The sequence below is a fragment of the Stegostoma tigrinum genome, chromosome 10, assembly GCF_030684315.1.
Source record: "Stegostoma tigrinum isolate sSteTig4 chromosome 10, sSteTig4.hap1, whole genome shotgun sequence".
NCBI classification, from domain to species: Eukaryota; Metazoa; Chordata; class Chondrichthyes; order Orectolobiformes; family Stegostomatidae; genus Stegostoma; species Stegostoma tigrinum.
Genome location: NC_081363.1, coordinates 22,392,542 through 22,416,850, shown reverse-complemented (window position 1 = coordinate 22,416,850; position 24,309 = coordinate 22,392,542). Strand labels below are relative to the sequence as shown.

Below are 24,309 nucleotides of genomic sequence, written 5' to 3'. Positions count from 1 at the left end.
AGCTACACTACCAGAGTATCCAACCCCATTCCTCCTGCTAATAATTGTATTTTAATTGTGTCTGGGTGCATACCGTGGTTGTCATTAACCGGGGTTCTACTCAAGCACAAGTTAAAAGCCACATTGTTAGTCTGAAAACATGCATGTTTATCTGATGGGTCCTAAGCCAAAAGTGCTGGGTCCAAATCTTAACTTCCTCGGTGTATTTCATATCACGCGTAAGCACATTCAATAAAAATACTTCTACAGAAATTGCAAAATGTGACACATTTGAGATGTTCCTACATCTAGGCCTATAGTCCCATCTACCTCAGAGATGTGTCATAACATGCCTGAACAGGTTAATTAAATGTAACTTTATATGAGACACTTGGGGGTTATTCACCCTGACTGGCTGCCTCTCATTTGTTGTTACATCCATGTGCTAAGCATGTAGTGTCTACAAGCAACCTTAAATCCTTCTGAGACTTGTGGACTCTCATCACGTCAGTAATTTGATTTAATTTAATCAGTTTCTTTTTTTGTTTATTCATGCAGGGGATATGGGCTTTGTTGGCTGAGCCAATGTTTATTGCCCTTGTAGTCTTTGTCGTGGTGAGCTGCATTCTTGCACCATTGTGGTCTTTCGGGTGTGGGTAGACGAACAGAGAGGTGCTAGGATTTTGAATCAGTTACACTGGAGGAATAGAAATGTAATTGAGGATGGTGAGTGGAGGACAACTTGCACGCAGGGATGTTCCTATGTGTCTGTTGCCCTTGTCCTTCTAGATGGGAGAGGTCGTGGGTTTCGATGGTACCGTTTCAAAAGCTTTGGTGAAATTCTGTTGTACTTCTTCTGAATTGGGTGTACTGCAGCCACTGAGCATTGCTGGTCTGGGGGCAGTGGGTGTTTTTGGATGCCGCGGCAATCAAACAGGCTGCCTTTTTTTCTGGGTGATGTCAAGCTTCTTGAGTGTTGTTGAAGCTGCACTCAACCAGGCAAGTGGAGTGTATTCCATCACACTCCAGTCTTGTGCCTTGTAGATGATGAACAGGCTTTTAAGACATAAGATCCAGAAGCAGGAGGAGGCAATTCAGCCCCTGGAACCTGCTCCACCATTCGGTATAATCAGGGCTGATCTCACCTTGGTCTCAACTCCACTTTCATGCTTGGTCTCCTGAACTCCTCTACACATTTGGGAGCCAAACGTTGAGTCACTCGCTACAATATTGTTAACCTCTGAACTGCTCTTGTAGCCAGAGTATTGACATGGAGCACTAAGGATGATATCTAAAATATTTTTGTTCCACATAAAGATATCTGGAATCATTTTATAATCCGAATAGATTAATTAAACTTAAATTTGACCAAGATAATTGGTATCTGGATATCTGAAAAATGAAGCAATAAACTGTAACAATAATTTTCTTCACAGTGTGGTAGGGGCATGGAATGCATTGCCGGAGACGATAGTGGAGTTGGCCTCATTAGGGACATTTAAGCAGCTATTAGATAGGCATATGGATGACAGTATAAGGTAGGGAGAGGAGTTCGATAGACTTTAGGATTAGGGTAAACGTTCGGCACAACATCGTGGGCTGAAGGGCCTGTACTGTGTTGTACTGTTCTATGTTCTAATAATTATGTCACTGCCTGATTAGTCTGAAAACTCACCCAGTTCAGAGAAAGAAATCTATCTTCCTTATCCTGTCTAGCCTAATGTGACTTCAAGCCCACAGAATGACCTAAGATGATGATGACCATCATTTGGTAATTGTTTTGTCATAGTATTAAAATGTTCTGACTTTAAGTTCTACTGTTAGTACCTGGGCATAAAATTAGGCTGAGACTTCAGTTCAATACTGAACAAAGCTGTGCCATTGGAGGTGCTGTCTTTTGGATGAGCTGTTGGGATGCCATCTCTTCTCTTGAGGAGCTGTACAAATCTAATGGCAATATTTTGATGAGTAGCAGAGGATGATCCTATAAGATGGCCACTATTAATTAATCTTTTAATCAGGTTTGCCCTCAGGGCAGCACGGTGGCTCAGTGGTTAGCACTGCAGCCTCACAGCGCCAGGGACCCGGATTCAACTCCAGCCTCGGGTAACAGTCTGTGTGGAGTTTGCACATTCTCCCTGTGTCTGCGTGGGTTTTCTCCGGGTGCTCCGGTTTCCTCCCACAGTCCAAAGATGTGCAGGCTAGGTGGATTGGCCATGCTAAATTTCTCATAGGATTATAGGGGGATGGGTGTGGGTGGGATGCTCCAAGAGGTGGTGTGGACTTGTTGGGCCGAAGGGCCTGTTTCCACACTGTAGGGAATCTAATCTAATCTAATCAAAAGCAGATTATCTGGCTATTATCATGTTGTAACTTGGTGTGAGATTCTGTGTCCAAATTAGCTTATGGGTTACCTATTCTGTGTAAAGTTCAACTGGTTGGCTCTGAGCAATATCTGGAGTTCATCAATTGTTCCTTGCATCTTTTCGACAATCTGTGAGAGCATGGAAGTAGAGACTTTTTTTATTTCAGTTTAGCTGGTTTAACAAGGGTATATGGATATGTAAAATGAAAGAGAGTGTCTACAGGAGTGTGGGATCCTTGGCGGATGTAACTGGGGAATTAATAATGAGCGAACAAGGAAATGCAGATTATTTAGACCCTGACATGGAGAGCACCTTAAACTCCCCAATGACCACAAGACCAAAAAATTTAGGATCAGCAGTACACCACTCAGCCCCTCAAGCTTGCTCCACCACTCATTTGGATGATGGCTGATCTGACATTCCTCATTTCCACTTTCCAGCCCGTTCCCCATGACTCTTCATCCCCCTATTGATCAAGAACCTACCTATCTCAGCCTTAAATATATATAAGGACTCTGTGCCCCACAGTTCTCTGTGAGTTTATTAAAGAATGCCAAAGACTTCAGAATAATAGATAAGCAAGGTGCTAATGGAAGTAAAGATCTCATAGCAATCTCTAATTTAAGAGGCATTTGCTTTGTCAAGGCCCTTAAGAATGCTACTTGATTCAATGTGATCACCTCTCATTCTTCCAAACACCAGCAAGTAATGTCCCAAACTGTTTAATTTTGCTCATGTGACAATCCCTCCATACCAGAGATCATCCTCACGAACGCTCTCTGAACAGCTTCCGATGAAATTATATCTTTCCTTAAATAATGGAACCAAAACTACTAACATTATTCCAAATGTGGTTTCACCAGCACCTTATACAGTTACAATAAGACTTTCATACCCTTATACTCCAACCCCCTTGAAATAACAATCTATATTCCACTAGCCTTCCTATTTACATAGTCCACTTGTGTGCTTGCTCTCTGGGTTTCATGCACTAGTGCCCCTCATGTCCCTTTGTGCTGCAACTTTCTGCAGTTTCTCTCCATTGAAATAATATTTGGTCTTATGCTAACCATTTCAAAATGAACAACATGCCCTGCATTATATTTCATTTGCCAAGTTTTGCCCACTTACTTAGCTCTCTGTAAACTGTTTGTAATCCTCTCACAACCTGTTTTTCCACCTGTTTTTGTGTCATCTGCTAATTTGGGTATAGCACATTGACTTCCTTCCTCCAAGTCGTTGATATATACTGTAAACAGTTGCAGTCCCAGTACTGATCCCTACGGAACCCCACTGGTCTTAGGTCACTAACCCGAAAAACAGCCCCTTATAGCCACTCCCTGTTTCCTGTCCATGAGCTAATTCTCCATCCATGCCAAAATACTGCCCCTAAAACATGGACTCATCTTATGATATAAACTTTATTTATTCTTGTTAAGCTCTAGCCTTTAATATTTTGTTAAACTCTCAGGTACAATTTCCTTTTCACGAAGCCATGCTGACTCTGCCTGATTAGGCTGTGATCTTCCAAATGTTCTGCTATTACATCCTTAATAATTGATTCAAGTACTTCTCCAACAATAAATGTTTTGCTCATCAACATTTTATAACCTGCTTTTTGTCTCCCTCAGATTTTGAACAGGGGTGCCACATTGGCAGTTTTCCAATCCTCCGATATTTCTCCAGAATTTTTGGATCCATTATCTTTAAAGTTACATCTTTTGGGATCCCAGGATGATAGCCATCAGAACCAGGGTACATATCTGCTTGGAGTCCCATTGGTTTATGTAATACTACATCTTTACTGATGGTAATGGTACTTAATTCTTTCCCTGTAATTTTGTTTTTAAATTTAATGGAATGTTCGAAGTTTCATTCATCACAAAGATTGACAGAAAATATCTGTTTAACTCCCCTGCCATTTCCTTGTACCATAGCTCAATTTTTTATGGGGCTTTTGTCCACTTTGACTTCTCTCTTCCTTTTTTATGTATTTAACAAAGATCTCATTGTCAGTTTTTACATTCCTAACTAATTTGCCCTTGAGTTGTATTTTCTCTCTCAATTATCTTTTTAGCCTCCTTTGCTGAATTCTGATTTGATGCCAGTCTTCTGGGCTATGACCAACATTTGCCTCCTTATATGTTTTTTGTTTCAATTTAATACTGTCTTTAACTTCCTTGGTTAGCCAGGGTTAGTTTTTCTTTCTCTTAAGATTCTTTTCTCCTTAATTAGATGTAATTTTGCTCAGAGTCCTCCTTCAATGTCTGCCACTGCTTGCTTACAGCCATTCCTGCTATTCTTTCTGCCCAGTTCACTTTAGTTAGTCTATCCTAATGTTATTGTCAGTCACTTTCCTTAAGTTACACTCAGTGGTTTCCAACTCAAGTTTCTTACTCGCAAACTGAATATTAAACTCTATCAGGTTATGATTACTACATCTAAGAGGATCTTTTACTCGGAGCTCATTTACTAAACTTGACTCATTACCTATTACCAGATCCAAGACAGCCTGCATTCTGGTTGGCTCCATGGCATATTGCTCTAGGAAACTATCCCTAATGTAGTCTCTTAATTCATTGACATAGCTATTCTTTTCATGAAGATTAAGAGTCACCCGCAATTATTACTGTATTCTTTTTACATGCATTGATATTTGTTGAATTATTGCTTTTCTCACAGAGTGAATTCGAACCTGTTTCTCCCACCAAAATCTTTGGGCCGGGTGCTTACCTTTTAATCTTGTTGACCTTGTGCCAATTTGCTCATGGCTCAGGTAGTATTGTGGAGGTTATTACCTTCTTGGTTCTGCTTTTTAATTTAGCCCCAACTGCTCATATTCTCTCAGCAGAACTTATTTTCTCTTTCTCCATCTGTCATTGACACCTAGATGGATCACGACAACTGTATCTTTCCCCTCTTACTCTCAGCTCCTCTCTAGCCCAGGCAAGGTAACCTGAACACAGGCACTGGACAGGCAGCACAAACTTCAAAACTCTCAATCCTGGCCAAAGAAATCAGAATCTATTCACCCCATTATGCTATCCCCGATTACAGCTACATTTCTGTTTTCTCCACATTTCCCCCCTCCCACCTTGAATGGTTCCCAGTGCCATGGTGCTACTGTCAGTTTAATCATCCTCCTTACAGCACACACTGTCATCCACACAGGGAGCAAGAATCTCAAACCTGTTAGACGAACTCAAGTGTTAAGGCTCCCTTGGCACTACCACCTAGATTCCTCTATCTGCCTTGCTCATAGTCATACCCTTCTCTCCCTGACAACTGACCAAATTTGAGGGAGTCAATCTAAGGAATGTGACTGCCTCCTGCAGCATGGCATCCAGGTAACTCTCCCCCTCTCTGATGTGTTTGAAGCTCAGGCTTCAGTTCATCAACTCTGAGCTGGATTTCCTCAAGCAACCAAAACTTGCTACAAATGTGATTACTATGAAACACACTGGGTCCAGCAGCTCCCACATCACACTGCTACAACACATCTGCTAGAAAATTATGTATGCCTGGAATTCTCTACCCTAGATGGTTGTGGAGGTTAGACCATTAAGTAAATTTTTTAAAAGAGTTGGACGGATTTTGAAATATTGAGGAGTTGTGGACTACGACAAACTGGCAGAGCAGTCATTATCTTATGGAATGGCTCAGCAGGCGTGTAGAGCTGAATGGCCTACTTCTGCTCCCATTTCTTGTGATCATCAAAGTACCTTGTATGATCCACTTAAAGAGGAAAACAGTGACTTTCTTTATTTCGAGCTCAGATGGAGGTTTTCAGAATTATCAGTAGGATGGATAGAATAGGTAGAATGAAACTGTTTCTACATGTAAAAAGAAACAAGAGTGAGAGGGCATAAATTTCAAAGTTATGCACAAAAGAAACAAAAGTGACAGGAGAAAGAAAAACTTTTCATATAGTGAGTAATTAAGAGGATCAAATGCACTGCCTGGAACTGTGGTGGAGGCAGGTTGGATTGAGGGCATTGGGTGGTTATTTGAAGAAACATAATGAGCCATAATATGGAATAAAAGCAGGAGATAGTGATGCCCATTTGATGACTAGTGCAGGCTTAATGGTCTGAAGGGTCTCCTTCTGCATCATAACACTTCTGTGACTCTGTAAAGGTGAGTTGCTGCTTGACTAATGTGGCAACTATCAACAGATGGTACTCCAAAGGACCCAGTGGGAAATACATTCAGGCAGCACAAAAGCTGACGTTTCGGGCCTCGACCCTTCATCAGAGAGGGGGACGGGGAGAGGGAACTGGAATAAATAGGGAGAGAGGGGGAGGCGGACCGAAGATGGAGAGAAAACAAGATAGGTAGAGAGGATAGTATAGGTGGAGAGGTAGGGAGAGGACAGGTCAGTCCAGGGAAGATGGACAGGTCAAGGAGGCGGGATGAGGTGGTAGGTAGGAAATGGAGGTGCGTCTTGAGGTGGGAGGAAGGGACGGGTGAGAGGAAGAACAGATTAGGGAAGCAGAGACAGGCTGGGCTGGTTTTGGGATGCAGTGGGGGAAGGGGAGATTTTGAAGCTTGTGAAGTCCACGTTGATACCATTGGGCTGCAGGGTTCCCAAGCGGAATATGAGTTGCTGTTCCTGCAACCTTCGGGTGGCATCATTGTGGCACTGCAGGAGCCCATGATGGACATCTCGTCTGAGGAATGGGAGGGGAAGTTGAAATGGTTCGCGACTGGGAGATGACCTCCCAGTTGCGAACCATTTCAACTCCCCCTCCCATTCCTCAGACTCCCAGTCGTGAACCATTTCAACTCCCCCTCCCATTCCTCAGACTCCCAGTCGCGAACCATTTCAACTCCCCCTCCCATTCCTCAGACGAGATGCCCATCATGGGCCTCCTGCAGTGCCACAATGATGCCACCCGAAGGTTACAGGAACAGCAACTCATATTCCACTTGGGAACCCTGCAGCCCAATGGTATCAACGTGGACTTCACAAGCTTCAAAATCTCCCCTTCCCCTACTGCATCCCAAAACCAGCCCAGTTCTTCCCCTCCCCCCACTGCATCACAGAACCAGCCCAGCCTGCCTCTGCTTCCCTGACCTGTTCTTCCTCTCACCCATCCCTTCCTCCCACCTCAAGCCGCACCTCCATTTCCTACCTACTACCTCATCCTGCCTCCTTGACTTGTCCATCTTCCCTGGACTGACCTATCCCTTCCCTACCTCTCCACCTATACTCTCGTCTCTACCTATCTTCTTTTCTCTCCATCTTCAGTCCGCCTCCCCCTCTCTCCCTATTTATTCCAGTTCCCTCTCCCCGTCCCCCTCTCTGATGAAGGGTCTCGGCCTGAAATGTCAGCTTTTCTGCTCCTGAGATCCTGCTTGGCCTGCTGTGTTCATCCAGCTGCACATTTTGTTATCTTGGATTCTCCACCATCTGCAGTTCCCAATATCACTCACACATTCAGGCAGCGGTGGCTTTCACCCAGAATCTTACTCTTCTCATAGAACATGACTGTAGGACCTCTGCCAGAAGCTGGCTCAGTTACCTTTTGGGGAAAGCATAGTGGACTAGGCAGTGATGATGAGAGGATTCAAAGAAAGACTTCAGGAGAAGGGTCTAGGCCCGAAACGTCAGCTTTCCTGCTCCTCTGATGCTGCTTGGCCTGCTGTGTTCATCCAGCTCAACACCTTGTTATCTCAGATTCTTTAGCATCTACAGTTCCTGCGATCTTTGAAAATGGGTTTGGAGTGGCACGGTGCCTCATTGGTTAGTGCTGCTGCCTCACAACACCAGGGACTTGGGTTTGATCCAGCCTCGGCAACTTTCTGTGTGGAGTTTGCACGTTCTCCCATGGATTTCCTCCAGGTGCTCTGGTTTCCTCCCATAGTCCAAAGATGTGCAGGCTAGGTGGATTTGCTATGGGAAATGCAGGGTTATAGGGATAGAGTGGAGGGGGTGCGATGCTTTTCAGAGGGTAGGTGTGGACTTGATGGGCCGAATGGCCTACTTCAACACTATAGAGATTCTATGATTCTAACCCACTGGAGTGCCTTGTATACAGAAGAAACAACTGCTTACATTCAGACACAGGCATTGCATCCAAGACCAGAAAACATTCCTCATCACTGTCTGCCCTAGTTGCAACTGAATAATGTGTTAGACCACTTCAGAACATTGCTAAGAATCGACCGTGTCTGTGTGATACTGCAGTCATGCATAATGATTATTTGGATTACTGCCTGAATCAATTATGGCAAAAGGATTCCATACTGAAACCTTCAGGAGAGGAAGAGATAAGTATTTTAAAATCTAGCTTTCTTCGAGGAAAATAAGGGATTTAAACAGGACTGCGTCCATAAATATTTTACATTAGATGTTTACGAGAGACACAAGCCACTAATGATGACAATTAAATGATTCATGTGTCAAAACATGACAGATGCCCATGAGCAACTATCTGCTTGCCTTCTGCCACACATGAACAAATCAGATATCTTCGGTGAACTCTTAAGTAAAAGAGAAGTTGACAGTGCGGTGCCTTGAAGGGTAGCTGATGGAGGATGATAAGTGAATGACTAATGACTCAGACCACAGAGCATGACAACTAATCAATCCTAAGTAAAATGTATAATTTAGTTTAAATTCTGCTCTATTATTCAGTAAAATTGCAGCCTACTCGCTGACATTTTAATTTTCTGGTCAAAAAAAATGAAACACAGATGTCTTGTGCCTGTTACACATTGATGTATTTGCACTGGGGGCCATGGCAATATTTAAATGTGACAATGATAATATAAAGTAGAAGAAGATAATAGAAGGGGAAAAGTCAGAGATCGTATTTTTGAGGAACCTGAATGAAAATTATATTTGATTCATTGCATTGCTTAGTGTTTGGCCGAACAAGCAATGTAGTGCATCAAATTTACACATTGCTCTTATTAAAAACTGTATTAAGAGCTTGGATATACATTTCAGCTGAATCATTTATTTTAAACAGGTTTGCAACACTCTCACGTCTGAATCCAAAGGTTGAGAATTTAAGTCTCATTCCAGATACTCGAGTCGAGAGGAAGTGTTGCATTGTCAGCATGTTGTCTTTCAGATGATTTGTCAAGCTACAAGCATTTTTGCCCTCACATATTGGTGTAAAAGTTCCCACGGCTGTAATTGATGAAGGGCATGGGAATTCGCCTCATTTGCAGCCAACATTTGACCCTCAATCAACAACCAGATAATCTGTTCATTTACGTTATTACTGTTTGGACATCTTACTGAGTGTGTTTGCTACATTACAAATGTGAGTACACTTTAAAAATATTTTCTTGGTTGTAAATCCCTTGGTCATAAAAGGCACTTCATATATGCAAGACTTTCATGTTCCATAACTTGAACTCCTTTGGGTGTGTCTGTAGAAAGTTAACATCCTGCTGAACAGCTCAACAAATAATGTTACTTCTGGTTCCCTGCATTACAGCTGTTAGTGAATCACCAAGTCATAATGAATCATGATGCTCAATAGCTTAGCTGTTTGGGAAGGCAGCAATGCAATCTTTCGTGTGACACTCCTCAGTCAATGACTTATGAGAGATTGGTATGAATATGATTGATTGCACGTGAATGACCTTGTGAAACTCAGTAGTCAAGTTAATTGATAAGGAGCTGTAGTTCCAGTGTGCCCAAAGCACATCAACTCGTTGCCAAATAAATCAGATATCTCTGAATGCAGACGTTATAGGTAAGAAAAAAAAAGATGAGATGGACTAGAATGAACTTGTCACAGTTTCTAATAGTGTACAGAATCAAAAGTAAAACATTCAAGTATACAACGTATGAACTAGGAACAAGAGAAGGTCATCTGGCCCTTTGAGCCTGCAGTACCAGTTAACAAAGCCATAGCAGATTTGATTTTAACCTCAGCCCTATATTTCTGCCCATCCCTTGGGAGTCAAGAATCCATCTCCTTCTGCCTTCAAAATATTTAAAGGTTCTGCAACCACTGCCTTTTGAAGAAACAAATTCCAAAGATTCACAATTCATTGAGAGTCCTGGTTTTTTTTTGTTTTTCCTCATCACTGTCTTGAACATGTGACCCTTATTTTAAACTATGACCCCAAGTTCTAGATTCCCCAACAAGAGGAAACATTCTTTCAATATCCACAAGGTCAAGTCCCATCAGGGTCTTATAAGATTCAATCAAGTCACCTTTGCCTCTTCTAAATTTCAGAGGGTACAAGCCTAGCCTGTCCTGCTTTTCCTCATAAGTCAATGCACTCATTCCAGTTATAAGTGTAGTGAATCTTCTTTGAACTTCTCCCAAAGTATTAACATCTTCCATAAGGATGGTGACCACGACTGTACACATTACTCTAGATACAGTCTTACTCGTGCTCTGTATAACTCTATAATCTCCCAAATCTTGAATTCAATTCCACTCACAATAAAACTTAACTTTCTATTAGTTTTCTTAATTAATTGCTGTACCTGTGTGCCAACCTTTTCTTTCATGCACTAAGACATCCAGATCTCTCTGCATCTCGGAAATTTACAACTTCTCACCATCTAGATAATGTGTTTGATTTTATATCTTTTCTGCCAAAGTAGATAATTTCTCACTTTCCTACATCTTAGTTCATTTTCCAACTTCACTTAACTAATCTGTATCCTTTTGTAGGCTCCTTGAGTACTCTTCACAGTTCGCTTTCCTACCTAACTTTGTGATATCAGCAAATTTAGCTACCATGCCATCAACCAAATCACTTATACAAATTGTAAAATGTTGAGGCTCCATTATCTGATCCCTGAGGTGAACCATTCATGGCCTCCTGCCAGCCTGAAAAAATAAATTATTTACTCCTTCCCTTTTTTTTCCTGTTGGTCAGCCAAGGTTCTATCCATGCCAACATGTTACTCCCAACATCACAAGCTTTTTTTTCAGTAATAACCTTTGATGTGACACTTTATCAGATGCCTTCTGGAAATATAATTACAACACATCAACTGGATAGAATTTATCCAGAGCACAAGTTATTTCTTCGAAAAACTGCAAAAAAAAAATTGTTGAACATCATTTCCTTTTGATAAAGTCATGTGGGAAGGCTCTTGTTTTGCAACTACAATTTCCTTGTCTCTGAGCCAGGAGATCAAGGCTCAAGACTGGCCTCCTTATTAAGATACGTAATAACATCCCTGAACAGATACATTAGAAAATATCTAAAAGATATTGTGGTTGGTTAGCTCGCCAAGCTGGTTTGTTGTTCTGCTGACGTTTTGTTACCATCTTTGGTAACATCATCAGTGCAGGCTCCGATGAAGAGCCGGTGCGTTTCTCTGTCTGGTTTTTAAACGCTGGAGGCTGTTGAGCTGGATTGCCTCACTTCCGGTTTTCCTTCATAGTGGAGTGTATTTGGGTCGAGTTCTATGTGTTTATTGTTGGCTTTCTTCGTGGAGTACGAGGCTTCTAGGAATTCCTGTACCTGTCTCTGATTAGCTTTCCCCAGGATTTTAGTGTTGCCCCAGTCGAATTGGTGGTTCTCCTTGTCCATGTGGATTGAGATGAGTGAGTAATGGTCGTGTCTTTTTGTAGCCAGTTGGGGTTTGTACACCCTTGTTGTTAACTTCCTTCCTGTTTGTCTGATATAGTGTTTCTCACAGTCTCTGCAGGGAATCTTATAGATAACATTGGCCGTGTCCATAGTGGGGAGTGGGTCTTTGGCTCAGGTGAGCAGTTGTCATAGGGTTGATGTGGGTTTGTGTGCCACTCTGATGCCCAGCGGTTGTAGGAGCCTTGTGGTTAGTTCTGATGTGTTCCTGATTTAAAATAGTGTGAAGAGTCTGACGGGGCATGTAGTATCTTCCTGCTGCTGTTCATGTCAGCATCTTCAAAGAGATGCCTTTTCTACCAGATTACATCAAATTTGCCCTCTTATCGAAGTACCATCTAAATAGTCAAGGATAGTAGTAAACTAAAAGAAAAGGCATATGTGAAGAAAGTTATAGATCACGATATATAGAGGACAGTAGAAACATAGCTACAAAATTTGCTGAGTGACAGGAAAGATCGAGCAATTGTCAATGGATAACTTTTGGATTGTGGGAAAGTTTGCAATGGAGGTACTCAGGGATCATTATTGTGACCCCTGTTTTTCTGATTTATATGATCTGGATCATTTTCTGCTGGAGACAATTTCAAAGTGCGCAGATAACACAAAAGGGACACCAAAGTTGGTGGAGCGGATGATTTGGTGGCAGATGAGGCTCAATGTAAAGAAATGTGAGGTGATACATTTCATTAAGAGAAAGAACATATAAAATAAGATTGTACAATTCCAAAGGAGATGTAGGAGCAGAGGGACCTGAGCACAGATGTGCATAGATCACTGAAGGTGGAGGGACCGGACAGTACAGTTGATAAAGCATAGTGTATCCTCGGCTTTATTAGTAGAGGCATAGCATATAAAGGCAGGGAAGTGATGTTGTACTTCTACAAGGCATCTGTTGGATCTCAGCTGGAGAACTGTGTACAGTTGTGGATGCCACATTGTAGGAATGATGTGAATGCATAGGAGAGAGTGCAGAAATGATTTATGAGAATGATTCCAGAAATAAGAACATTTAAGAAACATGTAAACAGGTACATGGATGGGATAACCATGGAGGGATATGAATTAAATGCAGACAAACGGGACGAGTTTAATTGTGGAAACATGGGCAAGTTGGGCCGAAATGCCTATTTCCATGCTGTGGAATGGCCTCTATGACACCATGACTTTATAAGAAACTTCAGTTATCAGGACAGGTCGGAAAAGTTGGGACTGTACTCGTCTGAAAGAAGAAGACTGAGAGGTGATTTGATAAAGCTTTCTGGATACAGCAGGCAGGAAGGAGCTGCTTCTGCTTTTAAAAGGAACAGGAATAAGAGGGCAAATTTGATGTGCACAAGAACTAAGGGTGATGAGATAAAAACTTTTTCACAACAATTAGAGTATGGAGCTTGCTGCCTGGAAATGTGCTGGAGACTGGCATTCTGGCATTCAAGAGGGCATGGCATAATTATTTGCCTAGAAATAGTATTCGGTAGTGTGGGCAAAAGGGGATCATTGGTACTAGGTAATGATACTGGTTTGAAGAGCTGGTGCAGGAACAAGATGTCAAACAGCTCCCGTCTGCACCATAAAATTCCATGATTCTGTGAATTAGGCCAAGATAGGAGGCAGGTAAGATAGAAGGCAGCAATGTATTCTGCAAAGTGAGTACCAAATGATTCTCAATAGCTGTCTGTGTTTGAGAAACTCAGCAGGTCTGTCTGCATCTGTAAAGAGAGAAACAGAGGTAATATTTTCAGTCTGGTGAACCTTTATCAAAACAGAAAACAGCTGGGAAGAGTAGTATTTATGCTGATGATAGGCTTTGGGGAAAAAGTGAATCGAATACATGGAGCTGGTATCGAAAGAAAGACAGAGAACAAAAAAGAGATGAAAACAGGAATTGCTAATGATAAGTTGAGAGGGAGAAGGTAAATAGAACATTGAACAGTACAACACAAGATTGGGCCCTTCAGCCCACAATGTTATGCTGAACATGATGCCAAATTAAACTAACCCCTCTGTCTGCCTTCGGCCCATATCTCTCAATTCCTTGCATATTCATGTGCTTATCCAGAAGTTCTTAAATATCCCTATCATGTCTGCCCCCCACCCCCACCCCGGCAGCATGTTCCAGACTCCTACCACGCTCTGAGTAAAAGATTTGCCCCTCACATATCCCCCCTCCTCACTTTAAATGCATGGCCCACAATATTAAACATTTCAACTGTGGGAAAAGGATCCTGACTGTCAGCTCTATCTATCTCATAATTTTATAGACTTCTACAAGTCGCCCTCAGCCCCTGCTGCTCTGGAGAAAGCAATCTGGGTTTTTCTAGCTTCTGCTAATACCCCATAACCTCGAATCCAGGCAACATCCTGGTAAAGCTCTTCTGGACCCTCTCCAAAGCCTCTACATCCTTCCTGTAATGCGGCAACCAAATTTGAAAGCACAACTCTTAACTATGGCCTACCAAAGCCTTATGTAGCTGCAACATGACATCCTGTCCATTGTATTCAATTCTCTGAACAATAAAGGCAAACATACTGAACGCCTTCTTTACCATCTTATCTAAATGCTGAGTAGGCTGCTAATTTGAAGCATGAATGGCTAAAAATGGGTATCTACTTCCACCACGATGTTCCCATGGCAACACTTTAATATCCTAAGATTTTAGCAGCCCTCTAGCAAAGCTCAACACAAATTGAAGGAACAGCATCTCATCTTTCATTTTGATACCTTACAGCCTCAGTACAGTACTTTCTGCTATAAAGTTGGAGATGAAGATGGAGTAGTCCAGAATGCAGTACCACAAGAACTTTCCACTTCAGTTTAGTCTTCTATCCTGAGGGATATTGAGAAGCAATTGCAGCTTTTAGAGGACAACAGTAACAATGCAGAATGCAGCACGGTAGCAGTTCATGGAATAAGATCTTATTTGGCACCCTATGAACAGCATCTTCATGAAAGAAGAAAAAAGGGTGAAGCAGCAAAAACTGGATGCCTTTTATTAAGTCAAACCCCAAAACAGTCAGAAGACAATGAATTACAGCCATCCACTTCTGGATTAACTATTTTTCACCCTAACCCTGCAATCACAACTGCACATGGAGGTGATGATGATGATGATGATGATGATGATGATGATGATGATGATGATGACGACGACACTCAGTCCCTAAATTAACAACAGAGCAACCTTAAAATGTTCTCCCCCAAAAAGTTATCTTGACAATTTTTCGAAGTAAGATGTTAAATGTACTTTCATTTCATTATTAGATGTGATTTAATATTTGTTCAAACTGTGCTATCTTAGTGTTAAGCTTTTGAGTGATTTTTGAGTAATTTTGAGTGATTTTTTTGTGGTCTGTCCTTAACCCTGCTTTTCCCAAAGGTGCAGTTATTTCTATAGCATGATTTTCTATAACGCGATATTGCACAGGAATGCAGCTATCGTATTATAGCAGAACTGACTGTACTCAACCTTGACTTAACAGTTTCAGACTGTGAACACATTCCCCTGGGCTCAGTACAGACTCTCAAGCCTCTAGGGCTAGGGTTAATGTGAGTTGGTCGCAGCACAGTCAACCCATTTTCAACTGTTCTCAGTTCGTGTTAGCACCCTAGTCACCTTTTCTCCCCCTCTAGGCTTAACATCAGCAAGCCTTTGTTTGCCTCTCCTTTCTCTCTGTCTCTCTCTATCTTTGTCTGTCTGTCTGTCTCTCTCTTTCTCTCAGTACCGTCTCCACGAATTCTAAAATCTCCTGTTCTATATGTCATCATCATAAATGCTATCCTTTCCCAGCTACTTTTAGTTCTGCTGAAGGGTTACTGGGCTCAGAACATTAATTCTGTTTTTCTCTCTCTACAGATGCTGTCAGACCTGCTGAATTTCTCCAATTGTTCCTGTTTTTGTTTCAGATTTCCAGTGCCCACTGTATTTTGTTTATTTTTATCTTCTCTGTGTTTGATCTCTTTCACAATAAACAGCTTGAGAAGTGAGTGTGTTAATGAAAATCGGTTGATACAAATTAAATACTTTTAATTAGTTCTTGCTACACAAAGCATTCTGGAGTATAATCAGCAATAACTGGAGAGAAAATACCACCGTTTATAAAGCTAATTTCAAATCAGGCCTGTTTTTTGTTGATCTTCTATTTGCTGGTTGTGTTTCTTGATGCATTTTTTATAAAACTGATGTCTTGCTAGTAGCTCCTACTCTGGGAAGTTCTATTAATAGCTGGATTTCTCCAGAAGCCGTGAAAATGGAACATCCATGGAGATTGTTGTTGCTTGGGGTTGTTGAACTGTGAGTTAACAATAATAACATGGCACAATCAGGCACAGTAAAAACAATGACGGAAAGCATGGACAATTCAGAAGAGACTTGAATGTTGGGAATCCCTTTGGGAAAGGGTCCATTGATTTTTCTCATTCATGCCTTTTTTCTCTGGAGCCATGAAAGATTTATGGGTGGCACGGTGGCTCAGTGGTTAGCACTGCAGCCTCACAGCACCAGGGGCCCTGTTCGATTCCAGCCTCAGGTGACTATCTGTGTGGAGTTTGCACATTCTCCCTGTGTCTGCGTGGGTTTCCTCCGGACGCTCCGGTTTCCTCCCACAGTCCAAAGAGGTGCAGGCTAGGTGGATCGGCCATACTAAATTACCTGTAGTGTTCAGGGGTGTGTGGGTTATAGGGGGATGAGTCTGAGTGGGATGCTTCATGGGGTGGTGTGGACTTTTCGGGCCAAAGGACCTGTTTCCACACTGTAGGGAATCTAATCTAATCTACTGAGTTTATTATAAAAGCTGAATGGTGGCCCAATGCCAAGTTTGTGATTCTGGAAGCTTGGTCCTGTGAAGTCCATTTTCTTGACAAAAGAGTAATTGCACAATTCTTTTCTTCCTCATTCACTGCATTGAAATCTTTCCAAACCTTACAAACCTTTATAATGCTGGTGGTCAATCATTGATTATTAAGTGGCAGTAGGTAGATTCTAGTTGGAAGAGGGAAGGCAAGTCAGTTGGAATGCGAATGTCTGAACTGAAACAGATCGACTCTGAACTTATTGAATGGCTGGCAGGCTTGAAGGATCAAAATAGCCTACTCTGCTCTTAATTCCTACATTTGTGTGTCTAAACTAATTCAATGTGTTTTTATATCTTCCCTACTGGTTTAAGAAAGGAATGTAATATCAGATTTCTAGAGCCACACTGTTTCCCTTCCAGGCAAGTTCTTCAATGTGATGCTGATGAACAATAAAGTCAATTCATTTCCTAACAACAGAGACTCTTTTGTCTTGGGCTGTTTCTGGGCACTGACTCAGTGCTATGTTAACATCACGCCTACCAATGCAGCCTTAGGCCCACCTGGGCTTTATGAGAACAGTCTAAGTGGGCGGTTGGTGCTTGTCATAACTCCGTAGGAACTCACCATTCAAGAGGATTAGATTTTCAGTCTGTCAGCTAAATCAGTGGTGAAGAGTAGGTGTGGCGCAGCGTGAGGTCAAAGTGTAAGGGAGCTACAATCATGTGAGGTGGAAGCTGCCTTACGTTGAATTTTTTTAAAACATATTGACATTTTAGTGGCGATTGCTTGATGTGGAACAGCCACAATGGCAAAATCAAAACAAAACTGATCCAGGTTGGCTCCATTCAAGAAAGCTCATTAACTCGTAAGGGAATCCATAATCAATGCTACGCCTGCTTTAGGCTTATACTGTGACCAGAATAGTTAGATACTTCTCTTTAGTATCTCCAGGTATCAATATAAACACTCTGTCTGAATTCTAGTCCTTGACTAAGTCTTCACCTGTTGATATACTGCAAAGTTCTTATTTTAATTGATAGATTACAAGTGAAGGAATGTAGCTCTCTGGTATAGTTTTGAAGATTTCTCTGTTGACATGATTTTTCTAGTTTGACACCACCTCTCAATTTCCCTTATTGGCTGTTATATTACACCATCATAATGTGCACATTCCATTCTAACCATCTATCACCAAGTTTCTTTTTATAGGAATTATGTCAGCGAAATGATTTTCTTTGCTTATTTACATAGTCATTGTATCATTAACATTATTCTCATTACTATTATATTATTTAGACATAATATAGAGGTATTTGTTCTGCATATTCTGATAATTGTATTTGGTTTCACACTCATTAAGCTCATGATTGATCTGACTATTCCACGTTCCTGGCAACCCCTGAAAATCTTTGACACCTTACTTACCAAGAATCAATCCACCGCTACCTTAAAAATATTCAAAAGAACATTGAACTTTAGAGAAAAATTTGCTTCATCTCTCTAAAATGAGCAGCCCTTTACTATGAAAGTCACGCCAACTTCCAGGTTCCCCCCAGTACAGCCAATATCTTTCCCACAAGCAATCTGACAAGCTCCACAGGATTTTATGTTTCAATCAAATCACCTTATTCTTCTGAATGCCAGCAGGTAGAATATCAGCCTGTCTGTTTGTGCTTCATAAGACCACTCACCAATTCTAGGCATTACTCTATTAAATCTTCTCTGAACTGCTTCCAACGCATTTAGATATTTGTTTATATGGGGAGTTATTGAAACGTAAAGTCATACAGTCCCTGTACAGGAAACAGACCCTTTGATCCAACCAGTCCATGCCAACCATAATCCCAAACTGAACTAGTCCCATCTGCCTATGCTTGGCCCGTATCCTTCCAAATAATTTCTATACATGTACTTATACAAACCCTTCCAAATATTTCCTATACATGTACTTATACAAATCCTTCCAAATAATTCCTATACATGTACTTATACAAACCCTTCCAAGTATTTCCTATACATGTACTTATACAAATCCTTCCAAATAATTCCTATACATGTACTTATACAAATCCTTCCAAATATTTCCTATACATGTACTTATACAAACCCTTCCAAATATTTCCTGTACATGTACTTATACAAATCCTTCCAAATAATTCCTATACATGTACTTATACAAATCCTTCCAAATATTTCCTATGCATGTACTTATACAAAGGTTTTTTTAAACATTGTTTCTGTTCCGCATTCACCACTCCTTAGGATAGGTTTAGTTCAGTTAGTTGGCCAGTTGTTTTGCGAACCAGTGTAACGCCAACAACGTGGGTTCATTCCTATCATTGGGTGAGATGACCATGAAGGATCCTACTTCTAAACCTCTCCCTTGCCTGGTGGCCCTCAGGTTAAATCACCACCAGTCATCTCTCTCTACTGAGAGAGCAGCCCTGTAGTCTAGTATGACTATGGCAATTCAAATAAATCCACACTTCCTCTAGAAGTTCATTCCACTCATGAACCACTTTGTGTAAAATGTTGCTCCTCCTGTCTTTTATAAATCTTTCTACTCTCACCTTAAAAACATGCCCCCAAAGTCTTGAAATTCCATACGCTGGGGAAAGGAATCTTGCCATTCACCTCATCTATACCCCTCATGATTTTATTAACCTCTATAAGATCATCCCGCAACCTGCTGCACCCCAATGCTTTGAATATCAGAGACACAGCACTGCAATTATTGTCTCACCTGTGCCCGGTATAATTGGAGTCTAACCTCCTGACTTTGGGAATCAATTCCCCCGCAATAAACAACATTCTACTGGCTTTCCCAATTACTTGCTGGAGCTGCAAACCTACATTTTGCAATTCATACATTAGGACAACAAGGTTCCTCTACGCCTCAGATTTCTAAAGCCTCTCACCATTGTGATAATATGTCATTTTTTATTCCGCTTCCTGGCGAAATGGGCAAAATCACATTTTCTGACATACTTTATTTGACATATGTTTTTTTCTATTCACTTACTGAACCCATATTAATTTGTTGCCTCTTGGGTCCTCTTCAGACATGATTTTTCTACCTATTTCTGTGCCATCAGAAAATGTAACAACCATATCTTTGGCCCATCTTCTCGTCATAAGTCATATAGATTGTCAACAGTTGAATTGAAAGCATTGATCTCCATGGCACGCCACTCATTACATCCTTGCAACCTGAAAAAGACCCATTTATGCCTACAGCTCCCTGAGTTAGTGAATCTCTGTCCAAGCCAAAATGTTAGTCTACAATGAGCCTTTATTTTCTGCAATAACCTTTGATGTTGCACTTTATCAAATGCCTTCAGGAAATTGAAATCCAATATATCCACCAGTTCCATCTTATCCACAGCGTATTGTTGGTTCTGCCTGATTGTTTTTTTTTTCTAAGTCTCCAGTTATGATGTCTTTAATATGTTCCCTCTGGCAAATGTTAAGGCAATTGTCCTCTGGTTTCTGGCTTTCTGGCTCCAATTTCTTTTTTAATAAAACATAGAACAGTACAGCGCAGGAACAGGTTCGTCAGCCCATCATGCGCCAATCATGATGCCATTCCAAACATGTCCCATCTGCCTTACAAATGGTCTGTGTCCCTGTTTTCCCTGTCTGTTTATTTATCTGTGTAAATGTCTCTGAAATCTTGCTAATGTATCTATTTTGACCACCTCCCCCAGATGTGCGTTCCAGGCACCTAACACCCTCTGCGTGAAAAAATAAACTGTCCTCACACATCTCCTTTAAACTCTCACCCCTCACCTTAACCCTATGCCCCCTAGTATTAAACGTGTTACACTTGCTGTCTTCCAATGTAGTAGAATCTTCCTTGAATATAGGGAATTTTGGAAAACTAAAACCAATATATAAACGATCTCATTAGCTGCTTCTTTTGAGATCCCAGGATGAAATCTTTCAGATATGTCAGCAGAGCCAGTAGGCCCCTCCAGTGGCCCCCAGTATGATAGGTACCACTCTTCAGCCAATTCAATTTACTCCACATGATATTAAGAAAGGGTTGGAGGCACTGGATACTGCAAAGGCTATGGTCCTTGATAACATTCTGGAACTAGTACTGAAGACTTGTACTCCAGAGCTTGCTGCTCCCCTAACCAAGCTGTTCCAATGCAGTTATAACACTGGCATCTACCCAAAAATGTGGAAAGCTGCCCAAATGTATCCTGTGCATAAAAAGCAGGACAAATCCAACCCAGCCAATTACTGCCCCATGAGCCTACTGTCGATCATCAGAAAAGTGATGGAAGGTATCACTTTTAAGGTTCAAGGTTTGGCAGCTGTTTGAAGGCAAGAAGTGGAGGGGTGGGGAAGCACGTGGCGGAGTACTCATTGTCAGCAATAATGTGTTGAGGGCTGTGAAGAACATGGCATTGTTTCTCCACTCCCAGGAAGTACTGGACAATGAAATACACTATTGAGTATATCTCATGTTTGTCTTCTGAGGAAATCATTGCAGCTTTTCGCTGAGGCACATTGGAGCTGACGATCGGTGAGTTGAACATCGTATTCTGCATCTATGAGGGCATCCTTCAATGCCTTCAGGTGTCTATCTTCTTCCTCCTCTTCCAGACAGATCCTGTGTATGTGTAGGGCTTCTCCACAGGAGATGACTGTTTTAATATGTTTAGGGTGGAAGAGAGAGAAGGGCAGCATCATGAGGTCATCTGTAGGCTTGTGGCAGTGAGGCATTGAGGAACAAAATGTCATCAATGTATCTAGTGTATAGCATTGATTGGATGGTCTGTGCAGCAAGGAAAAAACCTGTGCATGAATATGTTGGCATATTCGGGAGCAAATCTGGTCCCCATAACTGTTCCATGTGTCTAGACGAAGAACTGGTTGTTGAAGGTAAAGACGTTGTATTTGAAGATGAAACAAATGAGTTGTAGGACGGCATAGGGAAATTGGTTGTATTGAGTACTGGGGCTGTTAAAAGAATCCCTACAGTGTGGAAAAAGGCCCTTTGGCCCAAAAAGTCCACACCAACCCTTAGAACATCCCACCCAGACCCATCCCCCAACCTAAACAGCCCTGAACTCTGTGGGCAATTTAATATGTCCAATCCACCTCACTTGCACATCTTTGGACTGTGGGAGGAAACCGGAGCACCCAGAGGAAACTCAAGCAGACACAGGGAGAATGTGAAAACTCCACATATATAGTTGCCCAAGGGTGGAATTGAACCTAGGTCACTGGTGCTGTGAAACAGCCGTGCTAACCAGTGAGCCACTGTGACAGTTGGCAGTTGGTGGTATTGAGTACTGAGGCTTTTGTGGTGATGGTGCCGTTGTGGGGATGTTGATAGACTGTTAAAACATCCAATGTGATGAGTAATGTTCCTGGTTCGGCTGGTCCACGGATGCTGAGTTTCTGTACGAAATCTGTAGTGTTGTGACGGAAGCTGGGGGTCCCCTGTACAATGGGTTTCAAGATGCCCTCAACATAGCCAGAGACATTCTCACACAGGGTCCGATTGCCTGATATGATGGGACGTCCAGGTGTGTTGGCTTTGACTATCTTTGGAAGGCAGTAGTGTGGGAAGTTCATAGGATGAGACTGTATAGGGTACTCTAATGGACAGGATCTAAAGTTTTGACCAGTCTGCTCAGTTGACGGGGTGTTCTTTGGTCAGATCTGTGGAGTTCCGTTCAGCTGTTGATGCACTTCCCTGCAGTAGTCCATTCTATTCTGTATAATAATGGCTCTTCCTTTGTGACCCCTAGAACCGGGGTCGAGGCCCGAAGCATCAGCTTTTGTGCTCCTGAGATGCTGCTTGGCCTGCTGTGTTCATCCAGCTTCACACTTTGTTATCTTGGGCTCTTCCTTTGTCCTTTGGTTTAATGGCAATGTTGCGATTGGTCTTGACAGCACAGATGGTATTGTGTTGTATCTGGATGACGTATGGCCCTACATTGTGAGTGCAGCTGATGAATCTGGTGTTCACGCATTCTCTGATGGCTAGTGAAGACCTGTTAAATCCTGGGTAACAGCAGTCCAGAGGGGCCCAGTTCTATTCCTTCTTTGGCTGTCCCCTCCACCATGGATCTCTAAGTCAACTGAATCAGTTTGTTGATTGTATTATTGGGCTCGCTGCTGACATACTTGAAGAATTCCTGGAGTCTCATTCATCTGATGACTTCCTCTGTGTCTGCCACGCACCAATGGGGTCCAGTTTGGTGGTGGGACAGAAATTTAGCCCTGGCTGAGAACTTTGATAATGTCTGGTTGAAAGGTGTGGTCAGATAACTTGACACTGGATTTTCATGTTGTGGTACCGCTTTCAACTGTGGTACCACGGTGGCTTGGATATTTCTGCTGGTGATGTCAAGATTCACCAGGTTATTGTTCTTCATGTGCATGTAGGTGGTGTAGATCCAATGCTGTGTCTGCATGGCAGTGTCTCATAACTGTACTGCAGTACCATGAGTGCAAGTTGAGAACAATGAATTCTATCTCAATTTCAAGGTTATAACGCTTGCTGTTGGGTTGGTGTATGAGATGATTGAGGAGTTTGCGAGACGTGTGATGACAAAGTCTCTCAGCGTAATCAGTGTTGTAGGTCAACTTGAGTGGGTTCATGATCTGTAGTTCTTTTGGGATCTGTTGTGCTTTCTTGCACTTTTGTAGAAACTAGTTGTCTATGTCATTATGCGCGATCTTCTTGGAGATCCTTTCCACTTTGAGCCAACAGTTGGTGGTGTCGATGGTAGCCATGATGTGGAGGTGCCAATGTTGAACTGGGGTGGACAAGTTCAGAAATCACACGACATCAGGTTAAAGCCCAACATGTTTATTTGAAAACTCAAGCTTTCGGAACCTCACTCTTTCTTCAGGTGTCAGTGAGAGTTGTGGTACAGAGACAGAATTTATAAGTAAAAATTCAAAGGGTCACACCACTGATGAGGATGTATTAAACAAATACTACAATGCTGTTAAATCATTAATCAGCTACAAAGTTTTAATTGATTAACATGTATAACAGTGACTTCTGTAAAGGCAGTTAGAGACTCAGAGACAATGTATATATATGTAAATCCCCGAATTCCTTTCAAGTCAGTCCTGAGAGAACTAAAGGTTTTATTAGTGTAAAGAAGAAGTAACATTTTATGTCAGGCAATGCAAATTGGGTGTGAGACCTTGTTTAGAATCTGTTTGTGTTTTGGTTTGGAGTCAGATTTGTTTTGTTTCTAAAGTAGAAATTTATAAAATACCACATTGATTGTCTATAAATTGTATACTCTTTGAACAAAATAGAATGTAAGTGTGTGTGTGTGTGTGTGTGAGAGAGAGAGAGAGAGAGAGAGAGAGAGACGGGGGAAAGAGAAAGTGAGTGTGTGCATGTGTATGTTCAAGAAGGCAGCTCACCACCACCTCTTTAAAGGGCAACTAGTGAGGGGTAATAAATATTGTCCAGCCAGTGATGCCCACATCCCACAAAATGAATAAGTTAAAAAACACACCGACAGTTATGTCTAGAATGTTATTTATATCCTTACATTGAAGATTGGTACAAAATAGCTGCTTAATTCACCAGACACATTTTCTACA

General features: G+C 41.7%; 1 long non-coding RNA gene across 1 annotated transcript in view; it reads left to right on the top strand.

Annotated features, from left to right (window-relative positions):
* The first annotated feature begins 9,372 nt into the window (after positions 1-9,372).
* Positions 9,373-24,309, top strand: part of LOC132210091 (uncharacterized) — a 31,651-nt gene continuing 16,714 nt past the window's right edge. Inside the window, exons 1-2 of the long non-coding RNA XR_009446283.1 lie at positions 9,373-9,622; positions 14,654-15,151. This is a non-coding gene — a long non-coding RNA (uncharacterized LOC132210091). The remainder of the gene's footprint in view (positions 9,623-14,653; positions 15,152-24,309) is intronic.